The 19,683-nt window shown below is 43.0% G+C and overlaps 1 long non-coding RNA gene and 1 pseudogene across 2 annotated transcripts; one reads left to right on the forward strand and one right to left on the reverse strand.

Annotated features, from left to right (window-relative positions):
* Positions 1-11,995: 11,995 nt before the first annotated feature.
* On the reverse strand, positions 11,996-17,614 carry LOC132597840 (uncharacterized). Of its 2 annotated transcripts, none has more exons than XR_009565226.1 (3): positions 17,496-17,614; positions 13,354-14,566; positions 11,996-13,142 (listed from the first exon to the last, which is right to left on the reverse strand). It is a non-coding gene; the product is annotated as an uncharacterized lncRNA (long non-coding RNA). The 2 variants fall into 2 exon arrangements; XR_009565227.1 differs by having other exon boundaries at positions 13,354-13,434; positions 17,496-17,613.
* LOC115840926 (U6 spliceosomal RNA) lies at positions 14,665-14,760 on the forward strand (annotated as a pseudogene).
* Positions 17,615-19,683: the final 2,069 nt, after the last annotated feature.

Below are 19,683 nucleotides of genomic sequence, written 5' to 3' on the forward strand. Positions count from 1 at the left end.
CCTCTGAAGGCAGTCAGCAGGGCTGCCTTTTTTTTTTTTTTTTTAATTTATTTTTGGCTGCGTTGGGTCTTCGTTACTGTGTGCAGGCTTTTTCTAGTTGCGGCGAGCAGGGTCTACTCTTCATTGTGGTGCGCGGGCTTCTCATTGCGGTGGCTTCTCTCGTTGCGGAGCATGGGCTCTAGAGCGCAGGCTCAGTAGCTGTGGTGCACGGGCTTACTTGCTCCATGGCATGTGAGATCTTCCCAGACCAGGACTCGAAACCGTGTCCCCTGCAACGGCAGGTGGATTCTTAACCACTGTGCCACCAGGGAAGTCCGGGCTGCCTTATTGTATTCTACTTAATTCAAGACCGCGGATTTCTTGAATATTTCTGCCCTCGGCTCTGAGGGCACAGAGGATTAAAAACACGGTCCTTGCCTCCTCGGCTCATGGTAGAGCCAGGGAGAATGATGGAAAATGACACAGCAGCAGAGACAGTGTCTCCTGGGCTGGCAGGCAGGAGCTGAGCCCTGCTGCGGCAGAGGCTGGCGGGACAAGTCTGCCCAGCATAGAGAAAACTCCCTGGGGAAGGTGAAGTGCAGGGTGCAGGTGGGAGGGGAAAAGCAGCAGCAATTCTAGCAGTAAAGAAGAGAGCTCGAGATAGGGCTGGGTACAGTCACATGTGGTTTATTTGGGGGATGCTAGAGAACTCAGTGTGGGCGGGGTGTGCTGCAGTGATTGGATTCCAACTGTGAAGAGCCAGGGATGACTCTGTAACCCTTATGGAAGGTTTTGAAGGAGGGGATCCACGACCTGCTTCAGATTACAGTCTGCAGGTGGGGGGTGGCAGGGGTGGGTGGGTGGGGATAAGGGCCCATTAATCCGTCTAAACCGCTTTTCTGGAAGGAAATCTCTGCAACAGAGCAGAGCATTTCTCCTTGTGTGCTGGCTAGTGCCCTAAGCCTGTCAGTGCTCTGCTTAGAGTAGACAATCAGTAAATACACAGTGAAAAAAAATGTTTACATACACACCCCCCAATTTATATTTCTCTCTCTTTTTTTTTCTTTTAAGTAGGGCAATTAAGAATAGATTCAGACAGCAGGAGGAGGTTCTCTGATCTCACACTGACTGCAGAGGGCTATAGGCTTCAGTTTCTTTGCACATTGAGGGCGCTCATCGTGAGACGAAAGCATTTCCTCCTCTTCCTTTTTCATGGGTTTTATCAAAATTTTGACTGCTCCAAGCATCTTCCTCATCAGCACAAATGCATTTGGTATGGAACTAATAGTAGAATATTTTAGGGGTGGATTAACACGGAGATCCTAATGGCTAGCTATCTGGGTTACCAATGCTACTGCCTGCATACAGGTAAAGGGGAAAAGGTAAAACAGATTCATTTTTCTTGCATCCTGGATTTCTTTTAATTTTCTCAGACATAATTCATAAATTCAAATAGACCAAAAAAGTATATGCTTTAAAGAAAAATGGGAGAACAAGAAAAATCCCTACCAACTACAGTTTTGAAGAATGGATTTTTTTCCTTGACTTAATTAATATTCATTTTTAGTAGAAATGTGAACACGTGCCTACCACATTTTGTTGATGCTTGTGGATTTATTTTTAGGGAGAGGGAGAAACAGAGAGGAAGTTAGACTCAGAGACCGTCAGACATTTAGCTCCTTATCTACATTAGAGAGTTTATTGAGATTTAGAATAAAAATTAGCAAGAAGCAAATATTATCCACAAAACGCCAAAGCTTAATCTGTGGCCAAAAGACTTGGCCTGGCACTTAGAGGTAAGGTTTAGCCCCTTTCTCCATATGAAGAAAGCACATCTATTTCCTATTCTTTTGGCACCATTTTCCCAAAGCACACACACTCATTAACTGATGGTTGTGATGGAATTCTGTCCTATTTAGCTTCAACCGCGAGATTCTTAACCATTTAAAACTTATTCAGAAATAAAAACCCGCTCTAGTCAATGGAGAAACCACTTTATAGGTCTGTATTATGCTCTGTTTATATTTATTAAGTCCTCATTGATCCTGGGAAAATGATGAAGTCTTACATTTTTGCGTTGTTTTATTGCTTACAAAGCATGTTTCATTCATTACCCTATGGAAATCTTAATACTCTAAAAGGAAGACATTTTTATTTGATTACACAGTTAGGAAACCAGAGATTCTGCTATTTCTTGAGATCACTGGGCTAGCATTTCACAGTGTCAAGGTTTGCTCAAGAAAAAAAAAAAAAGAAGGAAAGAAAAGAAAAAAAGGACTGACTATAACACTGCAGTAAACCTGCGAATCTTAATAGGGAAATCAGTTGTGTTCTAATTTCTAAGTACTTGATTCAAGCAGAAATTGAAATAAAAAGTATAAAATTTAAAATGAGCCACTCACATTTATTGATGACTTACTTACCATGTGCTAGGCATTGAAAAGTACATGCATCATCTCATTTAATTCTCCTGACAACCCTAAGAAGTGGAGAAATACAGTCGCTTCAGATTTTCTAGATGAAGAAAGAGTTGAGAGAAAAACAATTAAAAATAACGTTTACTGAGGGTTTCCTCTGCGTAGTCATAGTGCTATATGTTTTACATACAATTTCTCAGTTGTTCCTTAAATCTGTGAAGGAGAAACCCATTTTATAGATGGTACAACCAAGGCACAGGGAAGTGAAGTATCTTGTCCAGGTTCACATAGCTAGTTAAGTGGCAGAGCTGGGATCTGAACCCAAATAGTATTCCGCCCCGAATCTGGGCACTTCCCACCTAGCTAATGCTGCAGGCCAATCTCTTCTCATTCTGTTTTGGTCAAAGGTTGGGAAGATGTGTGTCATTCAGGGTACTCAGGGCTCTTGGGCATATCACGGGAGCAGCATCATACCTTCTCGGACAGGCTGGTAATGAGCCACCTTTTCCTACAAGAAAAGGAAGAACTTAATAGGAACTTTTACAAGGACTTTGGTGTGGGGGGAGTCTGTCTGGAAATACCACATTATTGGGGCTTGAGCAGTAAATACGCTTCAAAGGTTTTCACCGTAAGGCAGGGGTTTGGACCAGTTAGAGGCGTGTTTACTCCTGTGAGTCTGAAGAGAGAACAAGGTTAGGTTAAGTAGCTATCAATAACAGTTGATGATAAGCAAAAAACAACAACTCTGGGACCGTGGTTGTCACAGTCTCTTAAATAGATTATCAGGCTAATACTTACTACTTGTTTATTTTATATTATTTGTTATTGGTTTCAGGTGCACAGAATTGGATTAATATAATCCTGCTTTATAACACACTGCACTGGTCCTTGCGACTTGTTTATACTGATCATTGTTTTAAATAATTCTATTTTAAAGCATAGTTTAGTGCTTCTAGGTACTCTGGACCCAGAGCTACAGCTCTGGCGCATGGTTTATCTGTGGAATCTTTTCCCACATTCTGGACATAAAACCTAGAAGGAAGTAGCTTTGGAGAATCAGCCCTGAAACCCAGAGGGTGGGGGCAGTGACCCTGCCGTTAGTAAGAAGCTTGTCTCCTTTCCACCAGGGGTTAAGGTCTCAGGGCAGGGTCAGCCAGGGGCTTGGTAAAGACAGAGTATTCATGACCTCCTCTGCACATTCCAAGGAGATGAAACAAACAAGTGGTCATTTTCCAGGAAAATTGAGGCCATGCTTCCAGTGCCCTGAGAATCCTCATACTCAGCATTCATGTGCCAATTAAAAAAGTTGCTCATACACTCAACCCTTTTCCTTGGGAGGGCCAGCTGGGGTGAGGCCAGCACAGCTGCTTCTGAAGGGCAATTGGGGGAAATGCATCTTACCCGTGGCATTTACAGGGAGAAGTTGAGGTTGCCTTGCAGGGAAATTTCTTCCCATCCACGAAGACTTTCATACTTGTCTCTTCCTTCCTCATCACAACTTCTTCTTTCTGTGTCTATGGAAAATATATTTGTTCCAACTTCCCTGCCCCCAAAGTGGATTTTAATTGTGATACCAAAGTGGGACATTTTGCGTTTCTAATGGTTGAGCTCATTGGAAAGACTGTTCCTCTCTCCAGGGCATTGGGGTTAGTTTTTTTTTTTTCGTTATTTGTTTCCGGTTTGGCAGCACATTGCAATGGCCAAGAGCATGAACTCTGCAGTCATGTTTACCGGTTTCAAGTTCCAACTCCACCTTTTTTTTTTTTTTTTTTTGCGGTACGTGGGCCTCTCACTCTTGTGGCCTCTCCCGTTGCGGAGCACAGGCTCTGGACGCGCAGGCTCAGCGGCCATGGCTCACGGGCCCAGCCGCTCCGCGGCATGTGGGATCTTCCTGGACCGGAGCACGAACCCGTGTCCCCTGCATCGGCAGGTGGACTCTCAACCACTGCGCCACCAGGGAAGCCCCCAACTCCCACATTTAGTAGCACATTTCTTTTACACCTTTGGCAACATATTTAAGTTTGCTAAATTTTAGTCTTTTTCTGAGATAATGGGAACTATCTCATAAAGTTGTCATACAGATAAATTAAAGCATCCTTTGTAATTCACTTAGCACAGCTCTCAGCACATAGTAGGTCCTCAGTAAATGTTAGCTGTAGATGCTATTATGAAACGTAGGTCTTAATATACTTGTAGTTTTATTTCTCCTGGCTGGATGCCCCCAAGTAGGATTTTTGGGTTCAAGAGTGTGTGCATTACACGTTTTATTTTATTTATTTATTTTTAAAATTTATTTATTTTATTTTATTTTTGGCTGCGTTGGGTCTTCTTTGCTGCACACGGGCTTTCTCTAGTTGCAACGAGCAGGGGCTACTCTTCGTTGCGGTGCGCGGGCTTCTCATTGCGGTGGCTTCTCTTGTTGTGGAGCACGGGCTGTAGGTGCGCGGGCTTCAGTAGTTGTGGCGCACGGGCTCTAGAGCACAGGCTCAGTAGTTGTGGCACACGGGCTTAGTTGTTCCACGGCATTACACATTTTAAATCATGGTGTCTGATTACTATCTAAAAAGTTTGCAGCAATTTATAGTCCTATTAATTAGCAAACAGAGTAACCTTCTTCTCCAAACCTTACCAACATTGGGAGATAAGGAATCATCTCAATTTTGGCTAATTTGATGGGTGGAAACGGTTTCTTATTATTTTAATTTGCGTTTTCCTGATCTTTAAAGAGACAGTGCATCTATACGTAGATTTATTGGCCATTTTCAGACTCTCTTCTACATCTGAACAGTCTGTGTTCACAGCTTTTGTCTATGGGATTTTACAAATACTGCTATTTTGAATAAACAAATATTACTAATTTATAAGAAATCTCCATGAATTAAGGATATTATCTGTGTTGAAAATATGTCTCTCATCCTATTATTTGTCTTCCTTTTCTCTTGTGATCTTTTGTTACACTGCCATTTACATTTTTTTATATAGAGTGATGTAACCATTTTTCTTTTATGTCTCCTGGGTCTTCTCTTATTTATCAAAGATGTTTGAGTGTCGTGTATATCCTAGAGTCATACTCTTGTTCTCATTTCACTACAGCAATGGCTCTCAATTTTCTGTGGGCATCAGAATCACTTATGAAGCACTTTAAAACTGTGTTTTCTTGGGCTTGATCATAGGATTTCCAGGAGTGGAGCTTGGATGCATGCTTATGAAAAAGGAGAGTCTCATTTTGAAAAATGAGTCCTTCTTAAAAGTAGGTTCTTTGTTTCCCCCATCCCCACCCCAAAAGCAGGTTCTTAAATTGGCAAAATGTTGATATAGTTGTTGAAGTTGGATGCTGTTATTGGGGCCTAGTAGGTGGCCCCAAGATGTGCCTCGATGGCATACTGATAATTTTGAATGAAAGTTATTTAAGAAATGGCCAATGCAAGAGGGACACTGTGACCCTCTGCTGTCTCCTCCAAAGCAGGAGATCAATCTCTCATGTGAAAGGTGTACTCCTTACACCTGCAGGTAGAAGGACACCCTTATTTCCAGAGGTAGGGAGTTTGGGCCCAGAAGCCTGTAAAAGTAAATCTTGTTACTTCTTTAATTTACTACCCCAAGCCCAAACTCTGTTTAGATTTTTCACTAATTGAGCACCTCAAACCCAAGTTTCTTTGTTGTGTCAATTCCTCACAAATTTGTTGCTTCTTTGTCTAAAAAGTATAAAAGCTGCCTACTTTGGCTACTTCTTAGGTTCCATTTCTATGAGACCTCTGTGCACACAATTAAAATTAGTTTCTTTTCTCTTAATCTGTCTTGTGCCAATTTTATTAGTCCAGCCACAAGAACTCAAGAGGGGTAGAGGGGGAATTTCCTCCTCCCAACACTATAGATGGAATGTTTGTATCCACCTGAAATTCATATGCTGAAATGTTAACCCCCCAGTGTGATGGTTTTAGGAGATTGGGCCTTTGGAAGGTAATTAGGTTATGAGGGTGGATCCCTCCTAAATGGGATTAGTGCCCTTATAAAAGAGACCACACAGAGCTCCCTAGCCCCTTCCCTTCCCCTATGTGAGGTTACAGCGAGAAGAGGACTGTCTGTGAACCAGGAAGAGGGCTTTCACCAGAACTCAACCATTCTTATTTTTTTAAATTAATTAATTAATTTTTGGCTGCCTTGGATATTTGTTGCTGTGAGTGGGCTCTCTCTAGCTGTGGCAAGTGGGGGCTACTCTTCATTGCGGTGCGTGGGCTTCTCATTGTGGTGGCTTCTATTGTTGCGAAGCACGGGCTCTAGGCATGTGGGCTTCAGTAGTTGTGGCACACGGGCTTAGTTGCTTCACGGCATGTGAGATCTTCCCAGACCAGGGCTTGAACCCGTGTCTCCTGCCTTGGCAGGTGGACTCTTAACCACTGTGCCACCAGGGAAGTCCCAGAACTCAACAGTTCTTGCACCCTGATCTTGACCTCCAGCTACCATAACTGTGAGAAATACCTTTCTGTTGTTTGTAAGCCACCCAGTCTATGCTCTTCTGTTACAGTAGCCCAAATGAACTAAGACACTGGGTGATAGGCACTCGAGAATTCATTATCTGTTCTCCTTACTTTTGAATATGTTTGAAAATTTCCATGAGCAGTAACCTTAAAAGAAAAAGTTCTGATAGCGTGTGAAGCTTATCAAAGTTGCTGTCCTAATCAGAGTTGGCTAAGCAGCAGAGATGTTACATCGAAGGTCAGCTAGGAAGGGACGTGGCCTCCTCATGGTGATGTTGAGCAATAGTGCAGCCGCCCACGTGGGCGCTGAGCCAGAGCACGAGCAGCCTGCCAGGGCTGTGCTGGGTCCTTGGACCCTGAACAGTAGGGCCTCCTTTCTTTCCGATTGCTTCACAGCTTCTCTCTCAGTTCTGCAGGACCCCGTGAAGAGGCAGGAGCAGATATTTCTGTTCCTTGGAGAGGCAAGTAAAAAATGGAAGTGAGTCTTCAAGTCTCTCTTTGGGAAGGTAGCAGCAGATGGTGGGAGTGGTAGTGTTCTCATTTGCCATCAGACTGGCCTCTCTCTCCCTCCATTAAAAACCCTTTGTCAGTCATCTTACACGCACTCTAAACCTTCCATTTTCATCTCTCTCTCTCTTTTATCCCCAGCATGACATTCTTTTCCTAGTCATGGTAACTTCTTGGTCTTGACTGTGATTTGCTTACTTATGCAAATCTGCAATGAAGTGTTAGGAACAGTATTAAAATAGAGGCCCTACTGCAGTGACACTTACCTGGAGCCCCGTACGGTACCTATTATTAACAGGACGCACAGTTGAAGGAGGGGATAAACACAAAACACACGTAAATCAACCTGGGATGCTTCACCCAGACTTTCCCAATCCCTAGTCCTCACCTCGTGCAAAATACTACTCAAAACACAGCTCAGGGGAAGCCCAGGACAAACTGGCTGTCCATTTGTCAATGTGTAAGGCTAAAGATAACCAGGTAATTAAAGGGAACCATCAGTGCAAAGGAGGAGTTGAACCGTGAAGAAGCAGAACAACCTTCTGCTAGGGGAAAACGAGATAATGCTGGGGAGGAAGAGAACTTTTGAGGTGGTCTCAGTAGAGATGGGAGAGATTCAAGAGGACATTATATCCATAAACTGAAAGCAAGTTGCCATTGAAAGGGATAGTCAGAAAACTAGAATTCTTGACATTGAAATCTTGACAATATGATTATCAAAATTAATTTCAGGGACTTCCCTGGCGGTTCAGTGGTTAGGACTCCATGTTTCCACTGCAGGCGGTGTGGTTTTGATCCCTGGTCAGGGAACTAAGACCCCACATGCTGTGTGATGTGGCCAAAAAAATTTTCAAAATTACACAAAAGTCTGAAAAATAAAATAGATGCAGCCAAGGACTGAATTCGAAATCTGGAAGATAAAGTTGAAAAAAGAAATCTTCTGAAACTTAGAGACATGATGTCAAAAGAGATAAAAGAAGGTTGGGAAAAGATCGAAGCAGTTTGCCCTCCAATTCCTCTAATAGGAGTCTCAGAAGACGGAAAGAGAACACGGAGAGAGGATGTGACTTTTCTCAAAAGAGAGAAATGACTTGGTCTTCAGATTGAAAGGGCCCATCTCGATACATATTGGTGACACTTCTGCCCTACAGGGATAAAAAAGAGTATCCTTAAAGTTTTCAGAAAGAAAACATAAAATCGCCTGACTAAAGCCACAATGGCTCAGAAGACTCCAATCAGCAACACTGGACGTTAAAGAAAAGGGAGCACCAAGTTCCAGGTTCTGAGGGAAATGATTTGAACATATAAATATACCCCAGCTAGGCGAAGCCTAAAAATACCTTCAGACACAGGCAAGGACTCTGAAAGATTGTCTTCTCTATCCTTTTTCTAGAACAGCTACTCAGCGCTGTACTAGAGCCAAGCAGAAAAGGAACCCAAGAAAGAGAAAAACATGGGCTCCAAGAAACCAGTCTAGGAGGACAGTGACATGACATCCCAAGACAATGACAGTTGCGTCGCACACCTAGACAGCAGTGAGTCTAAATTAGAACAGAAAGTCAGAGGGCTCCATGGAAACAGTTTTCAGGAAGAAAGTGGGTAATATAACACAAGTCTTGTGATTAGGATCTAGAAGTCTCACCACAGCCTTCGATCAATGAGATGGTGGCAGAAGTCTTTTTTTTCTCCCTCCACAACAAGAAAAAGAATGGCCACTAGATATTCTGAGAAATAAAAGGAAACACTCTACAAGAAAGTCATGGTCTGAATATGAAGCAAGTCAGATTTTGAGCAGTTAGTGTATATAAGAAATAGTGATACACCCTCTGAATTAAATAGCAATACAATCTGTCGATACAATCTGTTTGAACTTGTAATGGGTACTCGGTATACACATTTGCCTGTGTTGAGTGTGCTTTTTTATTCCTGAAAGTGGTTTGCCATTTTTGTAGCATATTTTCTTTACATATCAGCTTTTCCCTAATAATTTTTTTGAAGAATCACCCAGAGAATAAACTTAGGTGTAAATTTTGTTCTCATTGTTTCTCTTTCCCTCTCAAAAAAAAAAAAAAAAAAGAAATATGATTTTGTGGTTTTTAACATAGTATTGGTGACTTTGGATTTGTTTTTTTGTTCTCATGTCAAAGCTTATATTTATTGTCTATTTTTTATTTTTTAAGTTAATGTTTATTGGAGTATAGTTGATTTACAATGTTGTGTTAGCTTCTGCGGTACAGCAAAGTGAGTCAGTTATACATATACATATATCTACTCTTTTTTAGATTCTGTTCCCATATAGGTCATTACAGAGTATTGAGTAGAGTTCCCTGTGCTATATAGTAAGTTCTTATTAGCTTTCTATTTTATATATAGTAGTGTGTATATGTCAGTCCCAATCTCCCAATTTATCCTCCACCCACCATTCCCCATTGGTAGCCTTAACTTTGTTTTCTACATCTCTGACTCTATTTCTGTTTTGTAAATAGGTTCATTTGTACCGTTTTTTAGAGTCCATATATAAGCGATATCATATGATATTTGTCTTTCTTTGTCTGACTTACTTCACTAAGTATGACAATCTCTAGGTCCATCCATGTTGCTGCAAATGGCATTATTTCATTCATTTTTTATGGCTGAGTGATATTCCATTGTATATGCGTATCACATCTTCTTTATCCATTCCTCTGTCCATAGATACTTAGGTTGCTTCCATGTCCTGGCTATTGTAAATAGTGCTGCAATGAACATTGGGGTGCACGTATCTTACCTTATCTTTTATTTATTTATCTATTTATCTATTTATTTATGGCTGCATTGGGTCTTCATTGCTGCGTGCAGCCTTTCTCTAGTTGTGATGAGCATGGGCTACTCTTCGTTGCAGTGTATAGGCTTCTCATTGTGGTGGCTTCTCTTGTTGCGGAGCATGTGCAGGCTCAGTAGTTGTGGCTCGCGGGCTCTAGAGTGCAGGCTTAGTAGTTGTGGCACACAGGTTTACTTGCTCTGTGGCATGTGGGATCTTCCTGCACCAGGGATTGAACCCGTGTGCCCTGCATTGGCAGGTGGATTCTTAACCACTGCACCACCAGGGAAGTCCCTGGGGTACATGTATCTTTTTGAATTATGGTTTTCTCTGGATATATGCCCAGGAGTGGGATTGCTGGATCATATGGTAGCTCTATTTTTAATTTTTTAAGGAACCTCCATCCCATTCTCCACAGTGGCTGTTACCAGTTTACATTCCCACCAACAGTGTAGGAGGGTTCTCTTTTCTCAACACCCTCTCCAGCATCAGTGGTTTGTAGATTTTTTTTTTTTTTTTCAGTACACAGGCCTCTCACTGTTGTGGCCTCTCCTGTGGTGGAGCACAGGCTCCGGCCGCGCAGGCTTAGCGGCCATGGCTCACGGGTGTAGCCACTCCGCGGCATGTGGGATCTTCCCGGACCGGGGCACGAACCCGTGTCCCCTGCATCGGCAGGCGGACTCTCAACCACTGCGCTACCAGGGAAGCCCTGTAGATTTTTTGATGATGGCCATTCTGACTGATGTGACGTGATACCTCATAGTAGTTTCGATTTGCAGTTCTCTAATAATTAGTGATGTCGAGCATCTTTTCATGTGCCTCTTGGCCATCTGTATGTCTTCTTTGGAGCAATGTCTGTTTAGATTTTCTGCCGATTTTTTGATTTGATTTTTTTTTTTTTTGATATTGAGTACATGAGCTGTTTGTATATTTTGGAGATTAATCCCTTGTCAGTAGCTTCGTTTGCAGATATTTCTCCCATTCTGTGGGTTGTCTTGTTATTTTGTTTATGGCTTCCTTTGCTGTGCAAAAGCTTTGAAGTTTAATTAGGTCCCATTTGTTTATTTTTGTTATTTGCATTAGGAGGTGGATCAAAAAAGATGTTGCTGTGATTTATGTCAGAGAGTGTTCTGCCTATGTTTTCCTCTTAGAGTTTTATAGTATCAGGTCTTACATTTAGGTCTTTAATCCATTCTGAGTTTATTTTTGTGTATAGTGTTAGAGAATGTTCTAATTTCATTCTTTTACATGTAGCTGTTCAGTTTTCCCAGGACCACTTATTGAAGAGACTGTCTTTTCTCCACTGTATATTCTTGCCTCTTTTGTCATAGGTTAGGTGAACACAGATGTGTGGGTTTATCTGTGGACTTTCTATCCTGTTCCACTGATCTATATTTCTGTTTTTGTGCCAGTACCATACTGTTTTGATGACTGTAGCTTTGTCATATAGTCTGAAGTCAGGGAGCCTGAGGACTTTGGATTTTGATTGGACAGTCATTTAAGCTCAGCATCTGGAAACTTAAACTTATGGACGTGAAGAAGCATAAGCTTAAAAAAATACCCATTAACCTTAACGTCAGACTCATATTTTCGTAATCTTTTTGAAGTGTTCCTTAGTAACTAATAGGTCTTGTTTTGAAGAAATATATATATATATATATATATATATATGTATAAAATTCAGCCACTCCTCTAGTTTCCGTTCACTTTTTTTCTGCTAACTCCAAGTAAAACGAAATGAGAGAAGTTTTTAGAAATTTTATTTTTTTATTGAAGTATATTTGACATACAACATTCTATTAGTTTCAGGTATACAACATAATGATTCAACATTAAAGAAATATTTACAGCAGTTAAATACTTGTGGGATTATTTGGGTTGTGCGATTGGAATGGTGTGTGTGTGTGTATGTGTGTGTGTGTGTATAGTTTCCTTCTTGATGCCCCACTTTCCACCAATCATTGCCTTCACACTTGCAGACTCATATTTTTTTTAAAGGACCTCACCTACTTACTGATAGCAGGTGTAGGTTTTCTTGTTGAATGCTCCTGCCTACAAGATTTTAGTTTCTCAAGGATCAGGCCTAGGCCTCTATCCTGTTCCTCTTCCTCTGGCCTGGCTCGCCCAGCCTCAGGGTGCCCCCACCAGGTCCTGGAGGGTGTCCTGGGCAGATGAGAGCCTCTTGGCCCTGTGCCCCTTGATCCCTGCACTCTCATGGGCACCCCACATGGGGTGAGGGAGAAGGGGAGGCAGCTGGTCCAGGTTCAGGTAAGCATGGTGATGGGAACCCACATCGCAAGAGCCTTGAGTTCTCTGTACCAATCATTAGACTTTCAAAGTTGCATAAAGTATAAATCAGAGGCCCAAATGCTTACTAATGTCGATTCAGCACAATAAAGTAATCAATAAACAAAATAGTCTGAGAGGAACAGACTAACCCCAGAGCCTCCTCCCATGAATAAGTATTTGTGGGGACAAAGCATTTTTGGAGAAGTGAATCAGCTCATTTATTTGTAGAGATTTGGGGAATTGTCATAAGGGCCTGAAAGGGTAATGAACATAGGAAACTCAATGTTGGTATCATCATGAAAAAGCCTTTCATGGAAAGGAGAGAGACTAGCGCAAAATGTGTTTCCTCCCCTTAAACCATAGGTTCTTCTCCTTGCCATGCTTTCCTGCAGACAAGGAAGGCCTCTAGCAGAGAGAGTGAGAATAGAAAGGGAAAGGAGAAAATGGAGAGAGGACATGGGAGGTGGTAGTGAGGATGAAACCCCGAGAGGCAGTGAGTACTTCAAACTGGACCATGAGTCATAGAGTGACACGTAGGTCTGTGGGTCAGTTTCCTTTCTTTGCCCCCAGATCTTGGCATTATCTTGACTTTCATCTCTATGTTCTGCTTGTAGCATCTATATTCCAAAGGGCAAGGCCATTTTTAACATCTTCATAGCTCGTACATGCTTCCTGTTGGAAGGCAAACTCGTTAGAATACATCTACATCCCAAATTAAATATAATTTTTTGGTAAACATTTTTGACAGGATATTACGTTGAACCATAGGAAACTGCCATTTTTACAGACCCCCAGAGCAGTCACACATTAGCAATTTCATATTGTTCAGTCTAATAATTTTGTCTTTGAAAGTATTTGGCTGTAAGTTCTGCCTTTAATTTACCATTATTTGGAATTCCCTGGTGGTCCAGTGGTTAGCACTTGGTGCTTTCACTGCAGTGGTCCTGGTTGGGGAACTAGGATCCTGCAAGCCAAAATAAATCAATAAATCAATAAATCGTAATTTACCATTAGCTAAGATTTCTCTGCAACTACTACATAGAGGCTGGGAATTTACGTAAACTGAGAACTTGTAACCTACAGATTATTATTCGAGGTAATGACACTTTAGATGCTCATAATACGAAAGGGAATAATTAATGGAGTTGACTTAAGTGGCATCTGTAAACTGTCCTTTAAACGTTTATTAGCTAAAACCTCCTCGTTTTTATTTCGGGGCTGTGGCCGGTTGGCTTCTGGTGGCAGGCTCTGATGAGTGATTAGTGTGCGGGAGGTTTATTCGAGGAGATGCTGGGCTAGCACCCATGGGGGAGGGGAAGGAGCCACACTGGACAGAGGCTGGACTCAGCAGCCGCATAGAGAGCTCGGAGCAAGGATGGTCCTCATGCTGTCCGGTTTGGGGTGGCGGTCGCTGGAGGCAGGCTGCCATCTGCCCTGGGAGGGGGCTGTCCAGAGAGAGCCAGCAGCTGAGGGCTTTAGTCAACGATGTTCCCAGTAGCTGGGGAAACAACCCTGTTGTCCTGACGTGGAGATCTAGTTAGGAAAACACAGCATCCACGACAGTGCCATTTTTTTTAAGGTCTTCTCGTAGCACCCTAGCACTGGGCCTGTGGGGCAGAGGGGTCAATGGCCTGTGTGAGAAGCTGATGGGGCTTGAGGCTTTTAGGGAGAGAAAGGCTTTCAAATAGACTTAAGAGGAAAAGGGAGGGTATTGGGTGAGACTTGCCCGCAGATGTCAAGGTGGAGGGAGCTCTGGGTAGGGTCCTGAGTCCTGCCTGTTGGATCCTCACTGGTCTTACCTGTGAATCAACGGGGGCACAGACCTGATGAACCCCATCTCTTCCTCCAGCCTAGCACTGGGCAGCGCTCGGAGTCTCACCCCAGTGATCCCAAAGTAGAGCAAATCAGAGTCACTAACTGATTCAGATTTGAATTAGGCAGTTTGCGAATCTTTTCCTCGTTCCTTGTTTGCTCCTGGGGATTGGTGAGGCAGGGTCCAAGCCAGGCCATTTTACAGACAATCACATTGCTTTCTCCTTCGTCTGGCTCGGGACTCTGAACAGGCACATGTATGAATAGGACAGTCCGTTTCATTACTGAGCAGCAGGCAGCAGGTCACAGAAAGAAAAAGAAGAAAGAAAAATTGGAGAGGAGCCAAGAATTAGAAAACTAGCGGCTGAGTCGCACGCCCGCTGTGCTCACTTGGGCAGCACATGGAATAATACAGAGACAAGTAGTGTGGCCCGTGTGCAAGGATGACACAGCAACGTGGGAAACATCCTGTATTTTTTCAGGGGTGATGAAAACGTTCTGGAGATGGATAGCAGTGAATGGCTGTACAATAATGAGAATGCCCTTAATGCCAGAGAACTGTGCACTTAAAATGGTTAAATGGTAAGTTTTAGGTTATGAATATTTTGCCACAATTTATAAAAAAAGCCAGACATGGCCGTAAGGGATGGAGGGTTGGATAAAGATGTCATAAAGTAAAAGTCATGCAATTACACTGATGAAATCAATTACAGCCAAAAAATAGCAAATGTCACAACCCACATGCAGGCAGTGACGTGCACACCCCGGTATAAATACAAAGTAGTGGAAAGAGCCAACCTGGATATCAGCTGGGTTCAAAGCCTAACTCTGCCACTTCCTAGCTGTGTGACCTTGGACAAGACACCTAACTTCTCTGAGCCTGTTTCTTATTTATAAAATCAAAATGATGACATTGGGGCATCCCTGGTGGCACAGTGGTTAAGAATCTGCCTGCCAATGCACGGGACACGGGTTTGAGCCCTGGTCCAGGAAGATTCTACGTGTCGTAGAGCAGCTAAGTCTGTGCACCACAACTACTGAGCCTGTGCTCTAGAGCCCACGAGCCACAACTACTGAAGCCCACGTGCCACAACTACTGAAGCCTGCGTGCCTAGATCCTGTGCTCTGCAACAAGAGAAGCCACGGCAATGAGAAGCCCTCGCACTGCAACGAAGAGTAGCCCCCGCTCGCCGCAACTAGAGAAAGCCTGCGCACAACAACGAAGACCCAACGCAGCCAAAAAATAAATAAGTAAACAAAATCTATTAAAAAAAAATTCAGGATGCCTGGGCTTTAGTCATGGTTCTGCCACCGTGAAAACATGGGCAAGTCACTCACCCTTCCTGGATTTTGATTTTCTTGTTGTGAAACAAGAGTTGTACTCAGTGACCTCTATGATTAGTTCCTGCTCTAACTTGCTTTTGAGCTTCATAATTTCAGAGCACTCCAGACCTTTACTGGAAAGTGTGTGTCCAGGAAAGGTGAAACTCAGAAGAGCCAGTTCTGTTAGTCTGCTAGGGAGACCATAACAAAAGTACCAGGAACTGGGTGGCTTGAACAATGGAAATTTACAGTTTCATAGTGCTGGAGGCTAGAAGTCCAAGATCAAGGTGTCTGCAGGGTTGGCTCCTGTGAGGGCTTTGAAGGAGAAGCTGTCTCACACCCCTCTCCTAGCTGCTCGTGGCTTGCCAGCAGTCCTTGGCGTTCTGTCTTCTCTGCCTTCATTTTCATGTGGCATTCTCCCTGTGTGTCTCTGTCTCTATGCCCACATTTCCCTTTTTATAAAGACACTGGTCATATTGGATTAGGCCCACCCTAATGACCTCATTTTAACTTGATTACCCTTGTAAAGACCTTATTTCCAAGTAGGGTCTCACGCTGAGGTACTAGGAGTTAGGATTTCAACATATCTTTTTTGGAGGACACAATTCCGCCAGCCCATAACAGCAATCACAATACGTGGTTAAATATTTCTATATGGAAGGAATGAAGAAGTGGACTAAAAATAGGTTTTTGAATTTTTTCAATTAGGTGATACCTTTTTTTTTATTTCTCTGGAATATACCTGAAGTTGAGTTTGTCAGGTATTATCGGGTTTGAGATGCAGTGTCCTTTCAAATGGTTCCCTCTGAGGAAATTTTACGCGTTCCTTTTTTTTCTTCTCCTCCCTACTTGCTTGTTCCCCTCATTCTTTTGTGTCTCCAGCTCTCATTGCATTAATTCTTACTCCATTCTCCTTCATCGCCCTACCTGGATCTCAGAAAATTAGGGAATATCTGTTCTTTATTCACCCTGCAGAGTAAAAATGCAGCCATCATTCTCACTGAATCATGACGTCTGCTTTCAAAGCCTCTCTTCTTCCTCCCCGCTTTTCCAGGGACTCAGAAACCTTGGGCCTGGAAGGGACCTGAGATGTTTTCTGAGCCCAGAGGTGGCTTGGGTCTCCTCGAACGGCCTATATTTTTAGGCTGGGCATGACCATCTCTCCACTTCTCAAGTATATTAGATATGTCTTTCTTATGTCAATTTAAAATCCGTTTCCCCATTCTGTCGCCAGTGAGCTCTCTACAGTGTGACAGAATGAAGCCATTGCATCTCCCATGGGAAGCCCTTGGAAGCAACACCAGCTACGCAGGTTCAGACTCCTCGTAACATTTGAGAGGTAGTTTTCTCTGGTTCTACTAGTTATTTAACCAGTCAGCTTCAGGGTCTGTGACTAATTAGTTGAGGTAACTTGGGTAGGTGATATAACCTCTTTGAACATCAGGGTCCACATCCTTGAACTGAGTTACAGCTAAAAGACTTGAATTTAAAGGGCCTGCTTTCTTCCTGTCTAGATTCACTTTTCTGAATCTCAGAAGATCATAGTACTGGGGGCTTCCCTGGTGGCGCAGTGGTTAAGAATCCACCTGCCAATGCAGGGGACACAGGTTTGAGCCCTGGTCCGGGAAGATCCCACATGCCATGGAGCAACAAAGCCCGCGAGCCACAACTACTGAGCCTGCACTCGAGAGCCCATGAGCCACAACTGCTGAGCCCGTGTGCCACAACTACTGAAGCCCGAGCGCCTAGAGCCCGTGCTCTGCAAGAGAAGAGTAACCCCCGCTTGGGGCAACTAGAGAAAGCCCGCACACAGCAATGAAGACCCAGTGCAGCCAAAAATAAATAAATAAAATAAATAAATTTATAAAAAGAAAAGATCATAGTACTTACCTTCCCTCATGGGACTGCTGTGAAATCAAAGGTGATAGTATTTGTCAATTTTTGTTGTTGTTGTTGCTAGTAACTACTGCTGCTGCTGCTACTATAAAGGGCCTGGCAGGAGTTCCTCTTTCTAGGCTGGGTTAACAGCAGAAGTAAATGAAAAACTTTTGCTGCAAGTCACCGTGAGCTTATAGGAAGTGGTTGGGGACAGGATGTGTGGGAAAGCCAGGAGGGTTATTCAAAGAATTATTTCCAAAAAAAAAAAAAGAATGATTTCCAACCTGTGACCCAAGTTATGATTGTTAGCCAACTTCTAGAGCTGTCTGGGAAATGGCCAAATTCAGTTCTTAGAAGATCAAACCTGGGAGAAGTGCATTCACTGTTTTGGAACAAATTAACCAAAACACAGGATGACTAGCATCCTTTTGATCCCCTCCCTCATCCGTATCAAGAGCTAGCTCCCTTTGATTTCAGAGACTTTAAGAAAAAAGGTACAGAAATGAGTTCTTTTGTTAAAAAAAAAATCACAAAAGAAAATAATAGGGGTTTGTATCTTCCTGGCTGGCCCTCTTTTTCACACATTTCTCTTCTGGCATGAAGCAGAACAACAGAACTCTGTGTGGACAGATTACAGTGCACTTACCAACAGAACTGAATGGGCCCTCCCTCGTGGATGTGGCTCAGAGACTCCCACTTGGTGGCACTGATGGCCAGTTGGGTCCTTTCCATGGAACCACTGAGCGTTATTTCATCCTTGGGGTTTGCAGGGTGAGTTTGCAGCCATCCTGGGCTTCTTGTCGCTGTAGTGTCTAAGAGAGCATCTGGTGGTCTTTTCAGCAACTCTAATGAAGAGAGAAGAGAGGTTGCTTTCAAGAGCCCAAGGGCTTCGCATCTGTCATGCTTACACACGAATGATTTTAGTATCCGGAGAATCACATCAGGAGCTAGTTAAAGCCATTCCTAAATTATTTATCTGGGTCAGATTTTGGTTCACTCTCTTATTCAAGATAAAGAGACTGTTGCTCTGATAGTATCATAAAACCTCTTAACGAATCTTCCATGTTTGCTCGGTGCCTTTCTGATACCCTAGTGATTGTTAATTTTTGTTTGGGACCTGACCTTGGTATAAAAATCTACAAAATTTACCCAAATCTTTATTACCTCTACGTGTAATCAGCTGAAAACTTGTTACGTAGCATTGGTGAAACCACCTGGTAGTGGTATGAATGTATATTTGGAGATGACAGAACTAAGGAATTTGAACCTTTATCATTAAAATAAAAACCCTAAAGTAAGCAAAATATATACATAATTTTTAAAAGATTAAGGTGCCCATATTAGATCAGTCATTCCCAAACTTTTCTATTTATCAGGGTTACTGCAGTAGCTCCTTGGCATAGCCTTTCAAAATCTGTTCTTTAAAAACTCCACTGATGATTCTGATAGGCTCCATTCCACAAAATAGTCTTTTATATTTTTAAATTCAAACTGTGTCAGCACTGGCCCTTGTGCTGTTAGTTGTTCTCACTAACCCAATTAATTCCCTTCATTTTAGTTATAAACCATAAGTTGAACTTATTTATTGCATACTTTTTTTTTGCTGTACGTGGGCCTCTCACTGTTGTGGCCTCTCCCGTTGTGGAGCACAGGCTTCAGACGTGCAGGCTCAGCGGCCATGGCTCACGGGCCCAGCCGCTCCGCGGCATGTGGGATCTTCCCGGACCGGGGCATGAACCCGCGTCCCCTGCATCGGCAGGCGGACTCTCAACCACTGCGCCACCAGGGAAGCCCTATTGCATACTTTAAAAAAAATATATTATTTATTTTTGGCTGTGTTGGGTCTTTGTTGCTGCGTGTGGGCTTTCTCTAGTTTCAGCGAGCAGGGGCTACTCCTCATTGTGGTGGGCAGACTTCTCATTGTGGTGGCTTCTCTTGTTGCAGAGCATGGGCTCTAGATGCATGGGCTTCAGTAGTTGTGGCATGTGGGCTCAGTAGCTGTGGCTCGTGGGCTCTAGGGCTCAGGCTCAGTAGTTGTGGCACACGGGCTTAGTTGCTCCGTGGCATGTGGGATCTTCCTGGACCAGGGATTGAACCTGTGTCCACTGCATTGGCAGGCAGAGCCTTAACCACTGCACCACCAGGGAAGTCCCTATTGCATACTTTTAAAACATATAGACTAATTTACAAAATCTTAGCT

The sequence above is a fragment of the Globicephala melas genome, chromosome 9, assembly GCF_963455315.2.
Source record: "Globicephala melas chromosome 9, mGloMel1.2, whole genome shotgun sequence".
Classification (NCBI taxonomy): Eukaryota; Metazoa; Chordata; class Mammalia; order Artiodactyla; family Delphinidae; genus Globicephala; species Globicephala melas.